Source organism: Taudactylus pleione, unplaced genomic scaffold (assembly GCF_031769625.1).
Source record: "Taudactylus pleione unplaced genomic scaffold, aTauple2 ptg000472l, whole genome shotgun sequence".
In the NCBI taxonomy this organism is placed as follows: domain Eukaryota; kingdom Metazoa; phylum Chordata; class Amphibia; order Anura; family Myobatrachidae; genus Taudactylus; species Taudactylus pleione.
Window position 1 is genome coordinate 2,590,840 of NW_028284874.1, and position 12,218 is coordinate 2,603,057.

Below are 12,218 nucleotides of genomic sequence, written 5' to 3' on the forward strand. Positions count from 1 at the left end.
TCCAAAAGGTTGCACCGAGGTAGCTGGATGACTATGCTAAGCGACACGAGTGGGCGGCACATACACGTGACCCATCTAGGAGTGACACTGCAGTGGCAGACAGGATGGCAGTTAGAAAAACTAGGCCCCAAACTGTACATAATGCAAAGAAAAAAAAGAGGTGCAAGATGGAATTGTCCTTGGGCCCTCCCACCCACCCTTATGTTGTATAAACAGGACATGCACACTTTAACAAACCAATCATTTCAGCGCCAGGGTCTGCCACACAACTGTGGCTGAAATGATTGGTTCGTTTGGGCCCCAACAAAACAAGCTGGCAATTAATGTGTCCCTGCACAAACTGGCTCTACGGAGGCAAGATGTCATCCTCATCCTCCTCATCCACCGATTCCTCACCCTCTTCAGTGTGTACATCCTCATCCTCACAAAGTATTAACTCGTCCCCACTTGAATCCACCACCACAGGTCCCTCTGTACCTTCTGGAGGCTGGTCTCCCTGGAAGAGCTGATAATTCATCTTCTCCACATTCTGTGGAAGCAACCTCCTACGCCTTTCGCTGACAAGGTTCCCGGCTGCACTAAACACTCTTTCGGAGTACACACTGGAGGGGGGGCAACTCAGGTAAAATAGAGCCAGTTTGTACAGGGGCCTCCAAATTGCCTCTTTTTCCTGCCAGTACAGGTATGGACTGTCTGACATGCCTACTTGGATGCTGTCACCGATGTAATCCTCCACCATTCTGTCAATGGTGACAGTATCATATGCAGTGACAGTAGACATGTCAGAAATTGTTGCCAGGTCCTTCAGTCCGGACCAGATGTCCAAACTTGGTCCTGCCTGCCCTGCATCACCGCCAGCGGGTTGCTTAGGATACCTAAGTTTTTTCCTGGCAGCCCCAGTTGCGGGAGAAAATGAAGAAGGAGCCGTTGACGTGTCACGTTCTGCTTCAGCTGACAGTGTGTTCACCAGCAGGTCTTTGCACCTCTGCAGGCTTGTGTCGGCCGGAAAGAGAGACACCACATAGGCTTTAAACCTAGGATCGAGCACGGTGGCCAAAATGTAGTGGTCTGATTTCAACAGATTGACCACCCTGGAATCCTCGCAAAGCGAATGAAGGGCTTCATCCACAAGTCCCACATGCCGAGTGGAATCGCTCCGTCTTAGCTCCTCCTTCACTTTCTCCAGCTGCTTCTGCAAAAGCCTGATGAGGGGAATGACCTGACTCAAGCTGGCAGTGTCTGAACTGACTTCACGTGTGGCAAGTTCGAAGGGCTGGAGAACCTTGCACAACACGGAAATCATTCTCCACTGCGCTTGAGTCAGGTGCATACCCCCTCCTTTGCCTATGTCATAGGTGGATGTATAGGCTTGTATGGCCTTTTGCTGCTCCTCCATCCTCTGAAGCATATAGAGGGTTGAGTTCCACCGCGTCACAACCTCTTGCTTCAGGTGATGGCGGGGCAGGTTCAAGAGTGTTTGCTGGTGCTCCAGTCTTCGGCACGCAGTCGCTGAATGGCGAAAGTGGGCAGAAATTTTTCGGGCCACCCAAAGCGTCTCCTGCACGCTCCTGTCGCTTTTCAGAAAATTCTGCACCACCAAGTTTATTGTGTGAGCAAAACATGGGACGTGCTGGAATTTGCCCAGATGTAATGCCCGCACAATATTGGTGGCGTTGTCAGATATCACAAATCCCCAGGAGAGTCTAAGTGGGGTAAGCCACTGGGCGATGATTTCCCTCAGTTTCTCTAAGAGGTTTGTCGGCGGTGTGCGTCTTACTGAAACCGGTGATACACAGCTTAGCCTGCCTTGTAACGAGCTGGCGTTTCTGAGATGCTGCTACTGGTGACGCTGCTGCTGTTGCTGCGTAAGGTGATACATCTACCCAGTGGGCTGTCACAGTCATATAGTCCTTAGTCTGCCCTGTTCCACTTGTCCACATGTCCGTGGTTAAGTGGACATTGTGTACAACGGCATTTTTCAGGACACTGAGGACACTTTTTCTGACGTTTCTGTACAGTCTCGGTATCGCCTGCCTAGTGAAGTGGAATCTAGACGGGATTTGGAACCGGGGACACACTACCTCCATCAATGGTCTAAATCCCACTGCACTAATGGCGGATACCGGACGCACGTCTAACACCAACATAGCAGTCAAGGCCTCAGTTATACGTTTTGCTTCAGGATGACTGCTGCCATACTTTATCCTCCTCGCTAAGGACTGTTGGAGGGTCAATTGTTTAGTAAAAGTAGTGGTGTTCCTACTTCCTCTCTGGGATGATGAACGACTCCCAGCAGCAGCAACAGCAGCAGCGGCAGCAGTAGGCGTAGCAATGCAGGATCCTCCGGAGGAATCCCGGATAGGAGAGTCAGTCATGCCAGTGCCATGGCCTGCAGGACTACTTCCGATCCTGACTAAGGAGGAAATTGACGATGAGGGAGTTGACGGTGTGGTTTGCAGGCGCTTGGATACAACAGGACAACGGGATTTAGGTGTCCCTGGACTGCTTACGGTCTTAGCCAAAGTTTCTGAACTTGACAGTAACTTTTTATGAACGCGCTGCAGGTGCCATATAAGGGAGGATGTTCCTAGGTGGTTGACGTCCCTACCCCTACTTATTTCACCTTTACATATGGTACATATGGCAAGACAGTTGTTGTCAGGATTTGGATAGAAATATTGCCAGATCAAAGAGGTGGAATGTTTGGTCTTCTGCCCAGGCATGACCGTGATGGGCTTTTTCATCCCACGGACAACAACTGTCTCCCCCGGAGCCTGATTTAAACAACCACATCACCATCAGAATCCTCCTCGCCACCTTCCTCCTCAGCGCCAGCTACACCAGTATCCTCATCCTGTTGTACTTCAACAGTGACATCTTCAATTTGCATATCAGCAAGTGGACTGTGGGTGCTCCTTTCAGCACTTGCAGGGGGCGTGCAAATGGTGGAAAGAGCCACCTCTTCCCGTCCAGTGCTGGGAAGGTCAGGCATCGCAACCACCACCACACTTGGACTCTCCTTGGGGATTTGTGATATCTTCTTAGAAAGCACAGTTCTTCGCTGTGCTTTTGCCAGCTTAACTCTTTTGATTTTTTTAGTGGGAGGAGGGCTTCCATCGTCATGTGAAGCTGAACCACTAGTCATGAACATACTAGGGATCGTCCTTAGCCGTTCCTTGCCACTCCGTGTCGTAAATGGCATATTGGCAAGTTTACGTTTCTCTTCAGCTGATTTAAATGTTTTTTTCAAGGTCATTTTCCTGAACTTTGTCATTTGGGATTGTATGTGCCCTCTAATATGACATTGGGCATCGGCCTTGGCAGACGACGTTGATGGCATGTTATCGTCTATGTCATGACTAGTGGCAACAGCTTCAGCACTAGGAGGAAGTGGTTCTTGATCTTTCTCTATTTTATTTTTATCGGAGAAAGTTTGGTTCTCCATTTATGTTATATCGATTTGATATATACGTGCGGCTAAACACAGAAAATAATTTTTTTTTTGGTTTGGACTGGAGTGTACTTTGGGGGTTACAGCACCCTTTAACGGTCAAGCCAGCTGGCCCTTTACTTATGACACAGGCGCACGCTTGGCACTACTTTGTTGATGCACGTGCGGCTACTGCGCACACAATTCACAAACACAGAAAATAATTATTTTTTTTGGTTTGGACTGGAGTGTATTTTCGGGGGTTACAGCACCCTTAACGGTCAAGCCAGCCGGCCCTTTACTTATGACACAGGCGCACGCTTGGCACTACTTTGTTGATGCACGTGCGGCTACTGCGCACACAATTCACAAACACAGAAAATAATTTTTTTTTTGGTTTGGACTGGAGTGTACTTTGGGGGTTACAGCACCCTTTAACGGTCAAGCCAGCCGGCCCTTTACTTATGACACAGGCGCACGCTTGGCACTACTTTGTTGATGCACGTGCGGCTACTGCGCACACAATTCACAAACACAGAAAATATTTTTTTTTTTGGTTTGGACTGGAGTGTACTTTCGGGGGTTACAGCACCCTTTAACGGTCAAGCCAGCCGGCCCTTTACTTATGACACAGGCGCACGCTTGGCACTACTTTGTTGATGCACGTGCGGCTACTGCGCACACAATTCACAAACACAGAAAATAATTTTTTTTTTGGTTTGAACTGGAGTGTACTTTGGGGGTTACAGCACCCTTTAACGGTCAAGCCAGCCTGCCCTTTACTTATGACACAGGCGCACGCTTGGCACTACTTTGTTGATGCACGTGCGGCTACTGCGCACACAATTCACAAACACAGAAAATAATTTTTTTTTTGGTTTGGACTGGAGTGTACTTTCGGGGGATACAGCACCCTTAACGGTCAAGCCAGCCGGCCCTTTACTTATGACACAGGCGCACGCTTGGCACTACTTTGTTGATGTACGTGCTGCTACTGCGCACACAATTCACAAACACAGAAAATATTTTTTTTTTGGTTTGGACTGGAGTCTACTTTCGGGGGTTACAGCACCCTTTAACGGTCAAGCCAGCCGGCCCTTTACTTATGACACAGGCGCACGCTTGGCACTACTTTGTTGATGCACGTGCGGCTACTGCGCACACAATTCACAAACACAGAAAATAATTTTTTTTTTGGTTTGGACTGGAGTGTACTTTGGGGGTTACAGCACCCTTTAACGGTCAAGCCAGCCGGCCCTTTACTTATGACACAGACGCACGCTTGGCACTACTTTGTTGATGCACGTGCGGCTACTGCGCACACAATTCACAAACACAGAAAATAATTTTTTTTTTGGTTTGGACTGGAGTGTACTTCGGGGGTTACAGCACCCTTTAACGGTCAAGCCAGCCGGCCCTTTACTTATGACACAGGCGCACGCTTGGCACTACTTTGTTGATGCACGTGCGGCTTCTGCGCACACAATTCACAAACACAGAAAATAATTTTTTTTTGGTTTGGACTGGAGTGTACTTTCGGGGGTTACAGCACCCTTTAACGGTCAAGCCAGCTGGCCCTTTACTTATGACACAGGCGCACGCTTGGCACTACTTTGTTGATGCACGTGCTGCTACTGCGCACACAATTCACAAACACAGAAAATAATTTTTTTTTTGGTTTGGACTGGATTGTACTTTGGGGGTTACAGCACCCTTTAACGGTCAAGCCAGCCGGCCCTTTACTTATGACACAGGCGCACGCTTGGCACTACTTTGTTGATGCACGTGCGGCTACTGCGCACACAATTCACAAACACAGAAAATAATTTTTTTTTTGGTTTGGACTGGAGTGTACTTTCGGTGGTTACAGCACCCTTAACGGTCAAGCCAGCCGACCCTTTACTTATGACACAGGCGCACGCTTGGCACTACTTTGTTGATGCACGTGCGGCTACTGCGCACACAATTCACAAACATAGAAAATAATTTTTTTTTTGGTTTGGACTGGAGTGTACTTTCGGGGGTTACAGCACCCTTTAACGGTCAAGCCAGCCGGCCCTTTACTTATGACACAGGCGCACGCTTGGCACTACTTTGTTGATGCACGTGCGGCTACTGCGCACACAATTCACAAACACAGAAAATAATTTTTTTTTTGGTTTGGACTGGAGTGTACTTTGGGGGTTACAGCACCCTTTAACTGTCAAGCCAGCCGGCCCTTTACTTATGACACAGGCGCACGCTTGGCACTACTTTGTTGATGCACGTGCGGCTACTGCGCACACAATTCACAAACACAGAAAATAATTATTTTTTTGGTTTGGACTGGAGTGTACTTTCGGGGGTTACAGCACCCTTTAACGGTCAAGCCAGCCGGCCCTTTACTTATGACACAGGCGCACGCTTGGCACTACTTTGTTGATGCACGTGCGGCTTCTGCGCACACAATTCACAAACACAGAAAATAATTTTTTTTGGGTTTGGACTGGAGTGTACTTTCGGGGGTTACAGCACCCTTTAACGGTCAAGCCAGCCGGCCCTTTACTTATGACACAGGCGCACGCTTGGCACTACTTTGTTGATGCACGTGCGGCTACTGCGCACACAATTCACAAACACAGAAAATAATTTTTTTTTTGGTTTGGACTGGAGTGTACTTTCGGGGGTTACAGCACCCTTTAACGGTCAAGCCAGCCGGCCCTTTACTTATGACACAGGCGCACGCTTGGCACTACTTTGTTGATGCACGTGCGGCTACTGCGCACACAATTCACAAACACAGAAAATATTTAATTTTTTTAGCACTTGGGGGGAGCACCCCTGATGGACAGAGCACCCCCTGGACAACACTACAGCACCCCTTTAGGACTGGGACACTGCACAGGACTTAGGAGTGGACACAGCCCCTATGGAGAACTGACTGCACAACACAGTCCAGCCAGCCCCTATGGACTTTGAAGTAGTGGACACATCCCCTATTAACAACAGCAGCACAGCACAACACAGCCAGCCCCTATGGACTTTGAAGTAGTGGACAACAGCAGCACTACACTACACTACACTACACTACACAGCCCTAACTCCCACCCTCCCTCTTCACTGTCCACAGCCGAGTGAGAAAATGGCGCCGACGCGGGTACCTTATATAGGATCCAAAACCCGCGAGACTCGGAAGGCGGGATGATGACGTTTTGCCTCGATTTCAGATCCGAGTCAGGCGGGAAAAGTCGAGCCTGACTCGGATCGGACTCGGATCGGGGGGGCTCGGGGGGGTTCGGATTTCAGAAATCCGAACCCGCTCACCCCTAATTTTTATATATATATTTTTTAAACCTATCTGCACTACTGGGGGCACAACGGGGGAGGGGGATGGCTACTATTGGGGGGACCTCTACTGGTGGTGGGGGCACAATGGGGGAGGGGTGGCTACTACTGGGGCACCATTATTGGGAGGACCTCTACTGGGGGGGGGCTACTACTGGCGGCACTTAATTGGGAGGGGGAACTTCTACTGGGGACTACTACTTGGGGGGGGACTACCAGTGGGGGCATTATAAAAGGGGCCTACTACTAGAGGCACTGCACTGGGGGGACCACTACTGGGGGCAATAATAGGAAGGGCCACTACAAGGGGCACTGGATAGGGGGGAATCACTACTGGGTGCCTGCATAAGGGGGACCACTACTGGGAAAACTGCATGGGGGGGACTACTGCTGGAGGCACTATATAAAGGGCACTGCATTAGGGGGGGACTACTACTGGGGGCACTATATAAAGGGCACTGCATAGGGAAGGGGAGGGACTACTACTGGGGGCACTATATAAAGGGCACTGCATAAGGGGATACCGCTACTGGGCACACTGCATTGTGGGGATGGCTACTGTGGGCACTGCATAAGGGGGAACATTACATGGGGCACTGCATTTGGGCGGCCACTACTGGGGGTACTGAGTAAGGGGAACTAATTGGGGGCTGTATAAGGGGGACCACTACTGGGGATACTGTATAAGGGGCACTACTATGGCCCTTCATAAGAGGGACAACAACTGCATACTGGGGGTACTGTATAAGGGGTACTACTGGGTTAAGGTGCATATGGTTAGGAATGTTCAGTGTGAAAATAAAGGGGTGTATCATGTTGACACGCCCCATTTTTAAGTGACCACGCCCATTTTTTTGCCGCGCGTGCCGAAGGGGGGGGGTGCTCCCTTTTCAAATTTGCCGTGGGCTCCAAATACCCTAGTTACGCCACTGCCCAGCACTGTCTCCGAATCTTTCCTGTTAGCCTAGACCTGTGTATCTTCATCCTATAGCCATAGAAAGTGTTATTTGTGGGATGTAATCAATATACCAGAGAGGGAGGGTTAGGGTTAGGCACTAAGCAGGGAGGTTTAGGCATTAGGGGGGGATGCAATCGGGAAACCGGCTGTCCTAATCCCGACAGCCGGCTTCCCGACTGCTTTATCCCGGCGAGGGTTAAATGACAGGCGCCTATATCTAGACGCCTGTCATTTTCCCGACACTGGGAGACCGGCGCCCGGCATCCCAATCGAAGGGATGCCGGGCGCCGTGAGTGGACAGCCGTGGGGGGTAGGGTTAGGTTTAGGGCACCTGAGGGGGGCTTAGGGTTAGGCACCCCCCCGGGAGGGTTACGGTTAGTCTAGGGGGAGGGAGGGTTAGGGTTAGGCACCTCCGGGGGGGACTTAGGGTTAGGCACCCCCCCGGGGGACTTAGGTTTAGGAAGCGGGGAAGGGGGAGGTTAGGGTTAGGCACTTAGAGGGGGGACTTAGGGTTAGGCACCCCCGGGGGGACTTAGGGTTAGGCACCCCCCCAGGGGACTTAGGTTTAGGAAGCGGGGAAGGGGGAGGTTAGGGTTAGGCACTTAGAGGGGGGATTAGGGTTAGGCACTTGGGGGGGAGGTTAGGGTTAGGAACCCCTGAGGAGGGTTAGGGTTAGGGGGTTAGGTTAGGTTAGTTTTTACTTACCTTTAGGACAATCAGGATTTCCAGCACTGTCGGGGATCCCTGCGTCTGTCGGCCTGCCGCTCCCAGTATTCGAACTGCCGGCCAGAGGGCCGGCGGTATTTCATACCGATCCCATTAGGGGGAGGTAAGGATTAGAGTGCAGGGACAGAGGATTAGGGGTAGGGTTAGCGGTTAGGGTAGGCTCATTTACCTCTAGGTATCAGGATTATAACCTAGTCGGGATGCTGGGGTCGGGATTTTGATCGCTGGGGTCCCGAGACTGGCATCCCGTACCCTGCCCCCGGCTCAAGGGATACTGCGCTCTCCCCTTTATGTATATACCTGACAATCAGGTGTGTATGATATTTGTGACTGCAACAAAGACACTTTACCAGTAATCATTAAATTGCAATACCTCTTTGGAGCGGAGACACCCATTGGATGGACTGTTCTATCATTTATATGAAAAAGTTTATTACCTATTATACATGAAAGTGAGGCTTTTATCTTGTATTGTGTTTATTGATGTGCTATATTTATATGTATAACTGAATATATATTTATATAATAAATATATAAATTAGCAGATTGATCTTTGTGCACCCTTTGGTGATAATTTGTTATCATCTAGAATATAACGGCATCAATTTTGGCAGTGCAGACTTGCTAGCCGGGGTGCTACAATTCAATTATTCAATCTTGTCTGTTCCCTGATTATTGGTGACAGTAAATGTGCCTGGTTATATATGTCTCTTTACTATACTTCCTGTTCTTACAGTGGCGTCAGGAGGAGGGTGTGGAGGGTGAGGGCTGCACCCGACTGTCACCCCCCACGTTCTCTTGCTGCACCTGGCTCCTGTCATAGAAGAGGATATGACAGTGCTGACAGCCCAGTCTCTGGGGGCAGCGGAGCATCTCAGGTGATGCTGGGCTGCCCCCAGGGCGATGTTATCGGGATCTCTGGGAGGCCACGATCCTTTATTTAGGCCACACCCATTTTCATCCAGCCATGCCTACGGCGCGCAGGGGGCTATCCAGAGTGCATACCGTGTGCCACCAGACCCGGTGACACCTCTGCGTTCCCAGGGCTGTCTTAACAGCAGTGTGGGCCCTTGGCAAACCAATGCACTGGGGCCCTACCCCCCATTGTGCCCCCAGTAGTAAGCCCCTTATATAGTGCCCCCAGTAGTAGCCCCCCCAATTCAGTTTCCCCAGTAATGGTACCCCCTATGCAATGCCCCATACAGTATATAGTGCCCCCAGCAGTAGACCCCCCATGCAGTGTCCCCTATAGTGGTACCCCTTATGCAGTGCCCTTTAAATAGTGGCCCCAGTTGTAGTCCCCCAAATGCAGCACCCACAGTATTGCCCTTTATATAGAGCCCCTAGTAGTGGTCCCCCCTATGCAGTGCCCTTAGTACTAGTCCCCTACCCTTGTATTGCCCCCAGTAGTAGTCCCCCCCTTGTATTGCCCCAGTAGTAGTCCCCCCCTTGTATTGCCCCAGTAGTAGTCCCCCCCTTGTATTGCCCCCAGTAGTAGTCCCCCCTTGTATTGCCCCCAGTAGTAGTCCCCACCTTGTATTGCCCCCAGTAGTAGTCCCCCCCTTGTATTGCCCCCAGTAGTAGTCCCCCCTTGTATTGCCCCCAGTAGTAGTCCCCCCTTGTATTGCCCCCAGTAGTAGTTCCCCATTGTATTGCCCCCAGTAGTAGTCCCCCCTTGTATTGCCCCCAGTAGTAGTCCCCCCCTTGTATTGCCCCCAGTAGTAGTTCCCCCCTTGTATTGCCCCCAGTAGTAGGCCCCCCCTTGCATTGCCCCCAGTAGTAGTCCCCCCCTTGCATTGCCCCCAGTAGTAGTCCCCCCCTTGCATTGCCCCCAGTAGTAGTCCCCCCCTTGCATTGCCCCCAGCAGTCCCCCCCTTGCATTGCCCCCAGTAGTAGTCCCCCATATGCATTGCCCCCAGTAGTAGTTCCCCCCTTGCATTGCCCCCAGTAGTTGTTCCCCCCTTGTATTGCCCCCAGTAGTAGTCCCCCCCTTGTATTGCCCCCAGTAGTAGTTCCCCCCTTGTATTGCCCCCAGTAGTAGTCCCCCCCTTGTATTGCCCCCAGTAGTCCCCCCTTCTATTGCCCCCAGTAGTTGTTCCCCCCTTGTATTGCCCCCAGTAGTAGTCCCCCCCTTGCATTGCCCCCAGTGGTCCCCCCTTCTATTGCCCCCAGTAGTAGTCCCCCCCTTGCATTGCCCCCAGTAGTTGTTCCCCCCTTGCATTGCCCCCAGTAGTTGTTCCCCCCTTGTATTGCCCCCAGTAGTTGTTTCCCCCTTGCATTGCCCCCAGTAGACACACACATAATACAAATAAAAAATAAACACTTACCTGAATCCCCGCCGCCGCCATCTGCTCCTCCGTCCATCCTCCCGGGCCGGGCCGCTCTGCATTAAGGGAGAGACGTCATGACATCTCTCCCATTACCCACTGTGGGAGCCGGAAGATGCCCAGCTCCGGCAGTGGGAGCAGCAGCCAATGAGAGTCTGTGTGACCCGCATCAGCTGCTAAAATAAACACACAGCTGCCGGCGCCGGCGGCTGCGTGTTTGTCACTGTGTAGCGCTGACCGAACTCCATCCGGTCAGTGCTACATACGCGGTGCAGCTGTGTCACAAAGACACAGACAGCCTGCGGCTGCGTACCGGAGGGGGGGGGGGTCGCTCGTCACGGGGGGACGGGGGGGAGGAAAGGTGACAAACTAGTGCTTAGAAAGAAAAAAATTATTACTAACAAGCAGCGGCTGCAGGGGGCTGGAGGGCCCCTTGAAGCTTTGGGCCCTTGGGCAACTGCCCTATAAGCCCAATGGAAGAGATGGCCCTGCATATCCCCCCTGGAGGGGTCACTGGTGAAGACCACCAGTGAGTTAGACCCCGGTCAGGTCTCGCCAATACCCAGAATTAAAAGATGAGGAAGTCTTATATCCTTCCTCCTCATTTCCTGCTGTCTACTCCCATAGTTACCTTGACTCTCAGTTCTCCGAATGAAGTTCTCAAGGGCCAGGTTGTGACAATACCACCTTTGCAATAAGACGATTCGTGAAATTTTATCCCTGCTGGCAGGGCCGTTTCTAGGGGCGGGCGACCCGTGCAATCGCACGGGGCGCTCCGCCTGACCCCTTTAACATAGGCAAAACTGCCTCTGCTGCAATTTCGCATTATCTATAAATTATAGAATAATGCATTTAATGGCCGGCATCAGGGCGGCTGTAACGCCACTCAGACTGGCCGGGAGGACCTTCCCCTGTCTAAGCTCCGCCTCCCCTAGGTAAGCACCAATCGGAATCAACCATTTGGTTGCACGAGCGCACGGTAACGACATGACGTCGGACCGTGCGCGCTAGCGTGTCAGTGAGGAGCGGAGCTCTGAAAAGGCTGGCCTCGAGTCTGCAGTGTGCCGCAGCTGACTGCCCGCCCTTCCATCCTGCATGTGCCGGGAGCTGTCTCCTTACAGAAGGACTCTGCAGCATCAAAGCTGCATAGTCCAGCCTTGTGGCTCGGCACCCCCGCCCACTCGCATGTGCCGAAAGTCCGCCTGCCGCTCGGTGTCAGGTGAGAGAGGGGTCTGGAGGTGTCTGGTTAGGGAGGGGCCTGGAATTGTCTGGTGAGGGAGGAGGCCAGGGGTGTCTGGTGAGGGAGGGGGCCAGGGGTGTCTGGTGAAGGAGGGGTCCGGGGGTGTCTGGTGTAGACCCGTGACCATGCCCATTTTCTGGAGTGCGCCTTCGGCGCGTGCGCACATTAATTCTCTATGCCCCCACTTGAAATATCCACTTCCACCAATATATA